Below are 11,365 nucleotides of genomic sequence, written 5' to 3'. Positions count from 1 at the left end.
ACCAAATGTTTAAAGAAGAATTATAGCCAACTTTTCATAAACTCTTCCAAAAACTTTAAGAGATGGGAAAACCCTTAAACTCATTTCATGAGGCCAGCATTATGCTGATACCAAAGTTAAAAAAGGATACTCCAAAAACACAAAACTACAGGCCAATATGCATGATGAGCATAGATACAAAAAATTCTCAACAAAATATTACCAAACTGAATTCAACACTGCATTAAAAGGATCATAAACCATGATCAAGTGGGATTTATTCCAGGGATGCAAGGAAGGTTCAACATCCATAAATCAATTAATGTGATACACCACATTAAAAAAAATAAAATATAAATCATATGATAATTTCAATAGATAAAGAAAAAACATTTGACAAAATTCAACATTCTTTCATGGTAAAAACTCTCAACAGGTTGGGTATAGAAAGAACATACCCTAACAAAGGCAGTATAAGACAAGCATACAGCTAACATCATACTCAATGGAGAAATGTTGAAAGGCTTTTTCTGTAAGATCGGGAACAACCACTGCTGTATAATAAATATGAAAACTGTTAAGAGAGTAAATCCTGAGTTCTCATTATAAGTAAAAAAAACAATTTTTCTCATTTCTTTTTATTGTGTCTATATGAGAAGATGGATGTTAACTAAACTTATTCTGGTAATCATTTCATAATATATATGTCAAGCTTTTATGCTGTATACTTGAAAATCATATAATGATTTATGTCAAGTATATCTCAATAAAACTGGGAAAAATATAAAGATCAGGAATGAGTGTGCCCACTCTCACCACTCCTATTCAACATATTACTGGAAGTCCTAGACAAAGCAATTGGACAAAATATATATACATATATTTGGATGCCATATATATATATATGGTATCCAAATTGGAAAGGAAGACTGGAAATTTTCTATTTGGATGCCATATATATATATATATATATATGGTATCCAAATTGGAAAGGAAGACTGGAAATTTTCTCTACAGAGGACATGATCTTAGATAGAAACCCTAAAGACTTCCACACTCACACATACACACACAAAAAAAACCTGTTAGAACTAATCCCTGAATTCAGTCAAGTTGCAGTATTACAGTATACAAAATCAACATACAAAAATCATTTGTGTTTCTGTATACTGACCTCAAACTATCTGAAAGAGAAATAAAGAAAATCCTACTCACAATAGCATCAAAAATAAAGTGCTTAGGAACAAATTTAATCAAGGAGGTGAAAGATCTGTTAAACAAACAAACAAACAAAACTATAAGACATTGATGAAAAAAATTGAAGAAGACACATAAAATGGAAAGATATCCATGCCCATGGAATGGAAGAAGTAATACTGTTAAAATGTCCATACTATTCAAAGTAACCTACAGATTTAATGCGATCCCTGTTGAAATTTCAGTTTTCACAGAAAAAAAAAAAAAATCTTAAAATTTGTATGACCCTGAAAAAGACCTTGAATACTATAGCAATCTTGAGAAAGAAGAATAAGGCTGGAGGCATCATGCTTCCTGTTTTCAAACTATACTACAAAGCTCTAATAATCAAAACAGTATGGTACTGGAATAAAAATTGACACAGACTAAAGGAGAATTGAAAGCCCAGAAATAAACCCATGCATAGAGAGTCAATTAACACTAGACAAGGGAACCAAAAATACTTAATAGGGAAAAGATAGTTTGTTCATAAAATTGTCTTGGGGAAACTGGATGTCTACATGCCAAATAATGAAACTGGACACTTATCTTACACTACTCCTCAAAATTAACTCAAAATGGATTAAAGATGTAAATGTAAGACCTGGATCATTTGTGAAAAAAAATTTTTTTAAATGAGTAAATTTGAAGATCTAATTGGCTTTATTAAACACTCACGAATCAGGCAGCATCCTATCTAGTATATTGAAGGGCACTCCAAGGAGTTGTACAACATGAAAGGTTTATATAGGCAGAGGGAAGGTGGAGCAAGGAATTTATTAGCAAATGAAAAGTAAGAATTGTTTCAGACCAAGTCATCTTTTTGCGGGGTGTGGGGGGGTGGGGGGGGTGGGGGAGGGAATGGCAGGGATCTTATGCAAATTACCTCACTAGTGCTGATCAGGAAATTTCAGATTGTCTCTTTAAAGGTCACATTCCTGGGAGAGCTTGAGACTGCAATTAAGTCTTGGTTTGCTGTCATGGGGGCAAATGACTCCATTTCGGATTTGTTATTTCTTTTAAACAAGTAAAAATCCTAGAAAAAAACGGAAAAATTTCCTTCACATTGGTTTTGACAATGTTTTTTCTGGAAATGATAACCAAAAGCACAAGCAACAAAAGCAGAAATAAATAGATGGGACTACACCAGACTGAAAAGCTTCTGCACAGCAAAATGAAGAGGCAACCTATGGAATGGAAGAAAATATTTACAAATCATGTATCTGATATAGGGTTAATATTCAAAATATATAAAGAAGTCATACAGCTCATAGCAAAAAAGATCATCATCATCATCCAACTAAAAAATGGACAGGAAAAAGAACCCAAATAGACATTTTTCCAAAGAAGTTGTACAAATGGCCAATAGGTATGTGAAAAGGTGCTAACACTACTAGTAAAGGAAATACAAATCAAAGCCACGGTGAGATATCACTTCACATCTGTTAAAATGGCTATTATCATAAAGACAAGAGATAAGTGCTGGCAAGGATGTGCAGAAAAAGGAACCCTTGGTTACTATAAATTGGTACAGCCACTATAGATAGCAGTATGGAGGTTTCTCAAAAAATTACAAATAGAACTACCATATGATCCAGGAATCCCACTTCTGAGTATATATCTGAAGGAATTGAAATCACTATCTTGAAGAGATACTGCATCCCCATGTTCACTGCAGCATTATTTACGATAGCTAAAGACATGGAAACAAATGGATTGAGAAAATGTGGTATATGATATTATTCAGCCATAGAAAAGAAGGAAATTCTGCCATTTGAAAAAACATGGATGGATTGGAGGGCATTATACTGAGTGAAATAAGTCAGACAAAGACAAATACTGTATGATCTCACCTTTATGTGGGATATAGAAAAAAACTAAGAGAAACAGAGTAAATGTTGCCAAGGGCATGGGTGTGAGAGAACTGAGTGAAACTGATCAAAGGGTACAGACTTCCAGTTATAAATAGGATCTGGATATCTAATATACAGCATGGGGATCATAGTTAACAATAGTGTAGTGCATACTTAAAAATTGCTGAGAGTAAATCTTAAAAGTTCTCACTTGAACTTTTGAAAAATGAAAAAAATAGTAACTATGTGAGATGATATATGCATTAACTAACTTTATTGTTGTAATCATTTTGCAATATACACATGTATCAATTTATCACATTGTATGCCTTAAAGTTACATGAAGTTATATGTCAATTATATATCAATAAAGCTGAAAAAAAGTAATAAAAGTATTTAGATGACTGGTTTTTAAAAGTAGTAAACATTTAGTGTTCAGAAAACTAAGACAAAATAATTCTAAAAAATAATAACACAGGTCTATTTCTGTGATATTGTGACTTATTGGAAATATATATTTGATTATTCAGATGACCTTAGTCAACATTTCCTGGCTTCTAGCTCCCCAAACCCTTGGAATTTCCTGAGTGATAAGAACAATAAGAGCATCTTTTGTCATAATATTTGATCTCTTGTCCTAGTTCCTGAAAACACTTCAGAGTCATAAAGGTGAAAAAAGTGTCATTATTCACAGCAAGCCCCTTTCCACCACTGTTGGGTTTATATAAATGAAGTGACTTTTGGAAAGTACCTGAGGGTGGGGGCTGGTGGTCCCGGGAACCAACGGTGAATAGAGGGTTTGAACTTGGAATCCTACCCCCTGGTTTCTGGGGAGAAAAGGGCCACTGGAGGTTGAATCAATCACCAATGGCCAAGGATTTAATCAATCATGCCTATGTAATGAAGCCTTGATAAAAACGCAAAAGGGCAGGGTTTGAAGAGCTTCTAGCTTGGTGAATACTTGGAGATTTGGGGAGAGTGGTGCACCTGGAGAGGGCACAGACGTTCTGCACCCCTTTCCATATACCTTGCCCTGTGTATCTTTTCAGCTGGCTGCTGATTCGTATCCTTTAGTATCCGTTGTAATAAAATGCTAACTAAAGAGTAAACTGTTGAGTTCTGTGAGCAGCTCTAGCAAATTAATCGAACCCAAGGAGGGGGCTGTGGAAACCTCTGATTTATAGCCAGTCACTCAGAAGTACAGGTAACAACTAGCCAGGAGGTCTGAAGCATAGATAACTTCCTGGGTTTGTGACTGTCATCGCATCTGAAGTGGAAGGTGGTCTTGTGGGACTGAGCCCCGTGGGAACTAATGCTATTTCTGCCTAGGTAGTGTCGGAATTGAGTTTAATTGTAGGACACCGAGCTGGTGTCCCAAGAATTGCCTGGTGGTGTGCAGGGAACCCCCACCCCACCCCTGTGAAATTGGATGTACAGAATCTAAATAATATTCCAATTTATTTAATTTATTCAACATGGAGCAAAAAAGTAAGTAGAGAGTACTTAATAAAATACTTGAATATTAAAATTACCCAGGGGCTTCCCTGGTGGCGCAGTGGTTGAGAGTCCGCCTGTCGATTCAGGGGATACGGGTTCGTGCCCTGGTCCGGGAAGATCCCACATGCCGCGGAGCGGCTGGGCCCGTGAGCCATGGCCGCTGAGCCTGTGCGTCCGGAGCCTGTGCTCCGCAACGGGAGAGGCCACAGCAGTGAGAGGCCCGCATACTGCAAAAAAAAAAAATATTACCCAGATTTATAAAGTACTTATTTTCCATTCAGAGATCATAGAGACATTTATGAATTAAATTAAAATATAGAAATATGGTTTGCTATAACGAAGATAGTCCTGATCATAATGATTTTAGGTCCCTACAATATGGAATGCATAATCAAAATGGTGTATTTTACTCCAGGTTGTAAAGGCAATTTACAATTGGGATATTTTGTTTTTAGCACCCGTTCCCATTCAAAAGAAAATAGATTAAACCAAGGCTTACTATTAATACCTCACAAATTCTTATTCCTGTTGTTATCCACCTGTCATTGAAAATTTCCCACACTATGTATGCTTATGGGCCTTTCCTTTGGATTTTTGTATTCTAGGGTCTTTCCTCTTTAAAAAAAAGCATCACTGCATTTATTTCCTGGGGACATCTTAGCCCTTTAACAGAGAGATGCATTTCAAATGAAAATTTTGATGGAAGATACTTCAATGACCTTTGGCAGACCAGGGAATTACAAAGTCCATATGAAAACTCAAGGCTTTGAAAAATGTTATTGTTTTTCTGTGGTAACAAGAAATAGCACTACCTAAACAAGAATGAATTGTCAACTCTCAAATCATAATCAGAGTTTATGGATTAGTTCAATTGGCTAATTCTCTAAGGGAAAAAATTATATACTCACTTTTGAAGTTGAATGTGGTCTTCCATTGGTTTTCTGAAAGTTTTATTTTATTTATTCATGATTTTGGTATTGGTACCTGGATTTTTCTTATCTTGGCTTAAAATCAAAACTATAATTTTTCTTGTTAAATATTTTAATGTTGACATCAAAAATTTAAAGAACATATGCAAATTATTTTTAGTTAAAATTACAACTATTTTGACTCCATTGTATTTACTAGACAAATGTATTTTGTAAAGAACTCTCAGTTTTCAAAAGGCAACTTTAGAAAAATCACAATATGTCACTTCGAATACACAGTTGTGAGGATACGATAAGCCACTTGGAGGATTCATGCTAAGACAATACCAGTAGCACACATTTTAGAAGATGTTAAGCAGAAATGTTGCAGAAGAAATAGTCTTTCTGTTTAAAAAAAAAAAAAAAAAGCTGTTATAATTACTTAGTCCAAATAGGGAAGAAGGCCTAAGTTTGAATTCATGGCATATTGCTGTAATACGCTATTAGCCTAATCCTTCATTTTCTTGTCAATTAAAGACTTATCTTTATTCACTGATTCACTTATCAGTAATTCGCTGGGTATTTTAAAGCTGGTTGTTAAAAATCCCTTTGTTTATGGCAATAAGGCACCATTCATTTTGTGAACTTTATAAAACCAACCTCTGCCAATTTTTCTCTTTGAGAATAGCTCTAAAGATGTGTTCCCACAGTAATTACTTATTCCAGAGATGTTCATTAAAGAATGAAGTAAAGAGGCAAGTGTTTGAAACAATTGTATCCCACCAAAGCCAGCTTTACTAAGCACCTTCCCAGCATCTACAGTATTTATGTACATTAGAAAAAAGAAAAGCCCTTGAGAAACATTATGCAAAATTTGTACTTTTGAGTGTTATTACGTAGAGTGATACTAAATATATAGGGTATTATTTTTGCATATTTATTATGCAAAAATGAGAAATTCAGCAAAAGGTTGGGGGAAAGCTGAGATGCTTTTGAAATAGGAGCCCAGCTATCCATCATACACCTGCTGTGACTAGTGTGGGTCATTCTAGTGTCTCTGCTCTCTATTCCCTACTTACCCACAGCCTCCAGGATGTAAAAGGGAAGGAGGGGGATAAACCCCAGTGAACCCCAGCCAAATTTTAATGGAGAAAAAAAAAATTAAAAAGATGGCTTTAGAGTTGTATATCTCTTTTAGAATAGGTTTGTTATTGTAGGTGAGTAGGAAGAAGAGTTTCAGTGTTTTATTTCCTTGTTGTTAGAACCTGAAGTGCTAGAATGTGTTCAAGTATTGCATAGTTATCCAACAATTACAGTAAATCCTCCCACTGATCCTTAATGGGCAAAGGAAGAGAGAAAATTTAGAACGAGGGAGACATTTTTTGTATCAACCTGTCAGTGACAAATCTGAGTTGATAAACCCCTTACATAAATGAAGATTTATTTATTTCTGTTACATAAAATACTACAAGAGACCAAGGGAGGAAATCAGAGAACCTGGGATTGGGTGTGTTTCTTAAACTTGCAGGAGCTAAACAAAGTAGATACCAACCATTTATAGTGAGTACATTCTTTGTTTGAATGCTAGTAACACAACCAAATTGTTTCCTAAGTGCTTGGTAACAGTTTTCCTTTTTCTGGCCTTTAGATTTGATCTATTTTGTCTGCACTATTTTTTCCCTTTTGGTTAACTCTTATCCATCATTAAGATTTCAAATATAAATGTAGCTTAGTTTCATCAAAATGAGTGCATTTGGTGCCTTGCTGTTTAAATGAATTATTTTGCTCTAAAATTTCATTGTTTTGCCTGATATGCAGAATGATAAAACTAAAGGTCATATGGAGAAATACTGCAAGGAATAGTGGGGCTTTTCTGGACCATACCTCAAGAAGTGGGGAGATCCTTGTATTGTGGTATCTAGGAATATTTACTCAGGATTCAGGCTGCTAGTATTTGAGAGAGATTACAGAATCTCTCTGGGCCTCATTTTCTTCATCTGTTAAATGGGAATGATAACAATACTTATCTCAACTTTTTTTTATTTTTGTAAATGTAGATTAAGTGAGATTCACTATGAACAACTCTAAGATCATTGCCTGGCATATAATAAGTGCTTAATAAATGTTAGCTATTATTATTACTCTATACCTATGACTAGAGCACCTTTTCTTTTTTAAAAAAAATGATACTTTTATCCTAATTATAAAATAGTTCCTATACCTGTTATCAAAAATTTTGAAAGTTAAGACAGAAAATAAGAATCCAGTGTAATACTACTCTCTGGATGTGTTCACTATTAATATAACTCTCATATGCCTTTATTAAAACAGAATCCCATTCTATATGGTGGTTCTTAACCTTTTTTGTTTGTTTGTTTTCTCACTGTCAGTTCATGGGCCTCTTTCTATCTATGAATACAGATGCAGCACTTAATTTTTAGTGTCTGCATCACACTTCATTGTAGACCATAATTTAAGCAGCCATCCCTGGCATCTTAAATGATCTTTGTAGATACAGATGATAAGAAATGCTTTTAATCAGCACATTCTCATTAATTGTCTCTGTCTGTTTGTTAAAAATGATTGGAACCTACTTAATGCTTAGACCTGGATCCCAGCTCTGCCACATACTAGCTATGTGACCTTGGGCAAGTTACATAACTTCACTGTATCTCATGTACTTTTTTTTTCCATTTGTAAAATGGGGATAGGGTATCTGCATAACATTTTGTTGAGCAGAATAAGTTACCTAAGACGTGTAAAGCTTTTGCGACTGGTTTTTGGTATGCAGTTAATACTTGATACATATTAGCTTGAGGCCCTGGAGTTCCTCCCAAATCATTAAAGAAAAATTACTTCTATGAATTAGGTAAATTTTATTTGCAAACTTTGCATTTCCCCAAAATATTGATATATATGTGTATTTTGGGATATTTATATGTAAAAATATGTATTATCCTGCAATAATTTCCAATTTCCAAACCATGTTGGTTAGAAGGGAGCTTAATTAAGTTATTTCTGGGCACACTGCTCACTGAACAATTTGGAAACAATCATCACTGAACGTTAGTAACTAGGTTAATATTTTGCAACTTTTCTTTGTTAATATATCTGAGGAATAGAGGACACCCTTGGCAATGACTCAGTCTTACTACACTTTGTTGATGGGTGCAGGGGTGCAGCCATGGGATCAGGAAGCCATCCCTCCTTTTTAAGGACAGATCAGGGTGAGGGTAAAATCTGAAAGGATTCTGAAAAATTGTCCTACCTCAGGTGTTGTGATAAGTTACGTCTACTTCTGCACTGCTTATATATGACATCCTTATCAGGTAATTCTGGAACAAAGTTACCTCAATCTATAAGAGAGTCCCAAATTGCTAAGACCACAGAAAAGGTACAAATACTCTTACATTGACCAACTTCCTCTGCCCCCCAGTGGTCCAGGCAGGGCAGGGCAGCTAGAGCCCTTTGGGCAGGCAATCAGCAGCTTCATTTACTTCCCCCAGAAAGTCCTAAATGAATTTAAGTTTCTCTGTGTGCCTTGATATGAAAAAAGTTGGAAAGCATGATTAAGTACCACTTTCTACTGGCCCTACTTGCTAAAACAATAAGCTACAGACGTATGAGGGAAGATGCTCACATGAACTTTCCTTGTTAGGCAGATTAATTTGCATCTTTGTTATACCATAGTATAGGATTCTGGCATGTAAACCAGTGTTTTTAAAACTTAGAGATTCATGGAGCTTTAGGATACATCTAACGACCCAGTTTGGGAAATACTTCTGAAACTTAACACTATATGGTAATTTAGTGCTCACACAATTAGAAATGCAAATATAAATTCTTGCAACTGAAAACATAAAGAAAAACATGATCGTAACCTAGCCATTGGGATTAAAAATGCAAGTATTAATATGACTTTAGGAGATGATCAAAATGAAAACAACAAAATTAATAGAGATATGAAATCCTCTAAGAATGTATCTATGTAGCCTACAGGATAATACCATTCTAAAGCAGTGGTTCTCAGTATGGGGTCCCCAGGACAGCATCATCTGGAAACATAGAAAAGCGAGTTCTTGGGACCCACCTCAAATTTACTGAAACAGAAGATCTGGGGGTGGGACTGAGTCATCTTGTGTTTTAACAAGCTCTTCAGGTAATTCTGATGTGCATGAGTTTGAGAACCACGATTAATGAGGCCAACGACTCTCCAATCTTTACACACCAAATAAATGTTGTCTTTTATTTACCTTAGGGCACAATACCCTCATTTGAGTGAGGCTGGTGTTATTTCAGCTCTATTTAAAGAATTTGTCTCAGAGCCAGTTTGTAACTAAGGAGAAATTCAGTTTCATCATTTTAAAGTCAATCTCATTAAACAGTTACTCAGAGCATCTGTATGAATCTTAGATTTGACTTTGTCCTGCAATGTGAACAAAAATTTGAAAGCTTTTCACATTTGAAGTGATTAGTCTTCAAGGAAGGGCAATCACAATTTTTTTGAAAGCCTAATACTTATTAAAGAGCCCTTAATAGACTACTTTTGTAACTTGTAGGACATTGTCCACCATAATATTGTTTAGCCTTGAATTCTCCCCAGTCGACCTTTGGTCAGGAACATTAACCTGGTGACTACTTCATTTTTTTGACTTTTCTACCTCCCGAGTCACAGTTGGAGTTGGCTTTGGAAGGAAACTGGGCGTCAAGTGCTGGCTGGAGTAGAACCCTTTTCCCTGGGAGAACTCAAAGCCAACAACTTGTGTACCCACCTCATTGCCACAGCTGACGTGGCTACTGTTATCTTTGCTGCTATGAAATCCTTTTTCCAAACGCCTAATTCATACGTGGTTCTGAAGTCTCATCTTACCTCAGAGCAATTATGGTGGCTTGGCTGCCCAGAATGAGAAAAGAAGCAAGAGAGCATAAATTCCAGCTGTCAATCCTACTTGCTCCTCCTGTTTCATCCATCACCAGTATTCTATCCTCTTTCACTGCCAATTCAAGTTGATCCATCTTTCATCCCAGGTTTTTTAACCTAGAGCTTGTGACAAAATGTCCAGTATAACCATCATTTTTGCAAAAGAAATACACTGTGGAGAAATAATCTAGAGGTTCACATCTGCTTCCTGCAGTTCTCCCTCTAGCACCCCGGTAGCCCAACATTTCTTCCAGAGTTCAAGGGGCGGCCAAGAAAGTGAGGGAACGTTCTGGTCGCTGGAGGAAGAGAAATGCTCAGGGTCATGTTCAGCCTTTAGGACATCCTCCAGAGATGTGGTGGGCAGAACCAGGGTCACTAAGCGAAAAGCACATAAAACTCAATCTATTGCCACACCCAGGGGAAAACCACTGATATTTTTAGTAAACAAATTTGCAGCCATTTATTACTTTGTATGTAATTTTACTATTTTACTCAAAGTAGATCATATCTTATGCTTGTTTTTTTACCTGCCTTTTTTTTTTAAACTTAAAAATTTATCATAAACATTCCTTTTAAGGTCACAAATGTTTCTATTCCAGTATCTTTTTGTAAGATTTCATAGTATTCTCTTGTTGTACAAAAAAATGTGTTAAAACCTTTTTCTATTGTTTAAAATATTTATTGGGTTTCCCTGGTGGTGCAGTGGTTGAGAATCTGCCTGCCAGTGCAGGGGACACGGGTTCGAGCCCTGGTCTGGGAAGACCCCACATGCCGCGGAGCAGCTAGGCCCGTGAGCCACAACTACTGAGCCTGCGCGTCTGGAGCCTGTGCTCCGCAACAAGAGAGGCCGCGATAGTGAGAGGCCCGTGCATCGCGATGAAGAGTGGCCCCCGCTTGCCGCAACTAGAGAAAGCCCTCGCATAGAAACGAAGACCCAACACAGCCAAAAATAAATAATAAATAAATTAAAA

This window comes from Delphinapterus leucas, chromosome 4 (genome assembly GCF_059928025.1).
Source record: "Delphinapterus leucas isolate spDelLeu-1000000601 "Yukka" chromosome 4, BTC_Dleu_Yukka2, whole genome shotgun sequence".
In the NCBI taxonomy this organism is placed as follows: Eukaryota; Metazoa; Chordata; class Mammalia; order Artiodactyla; family Monodontidae; genus Delphinapterus; species Delphinapterus leucas.
Note: the sequence above shows the minus strand (reverse complement) of the source record.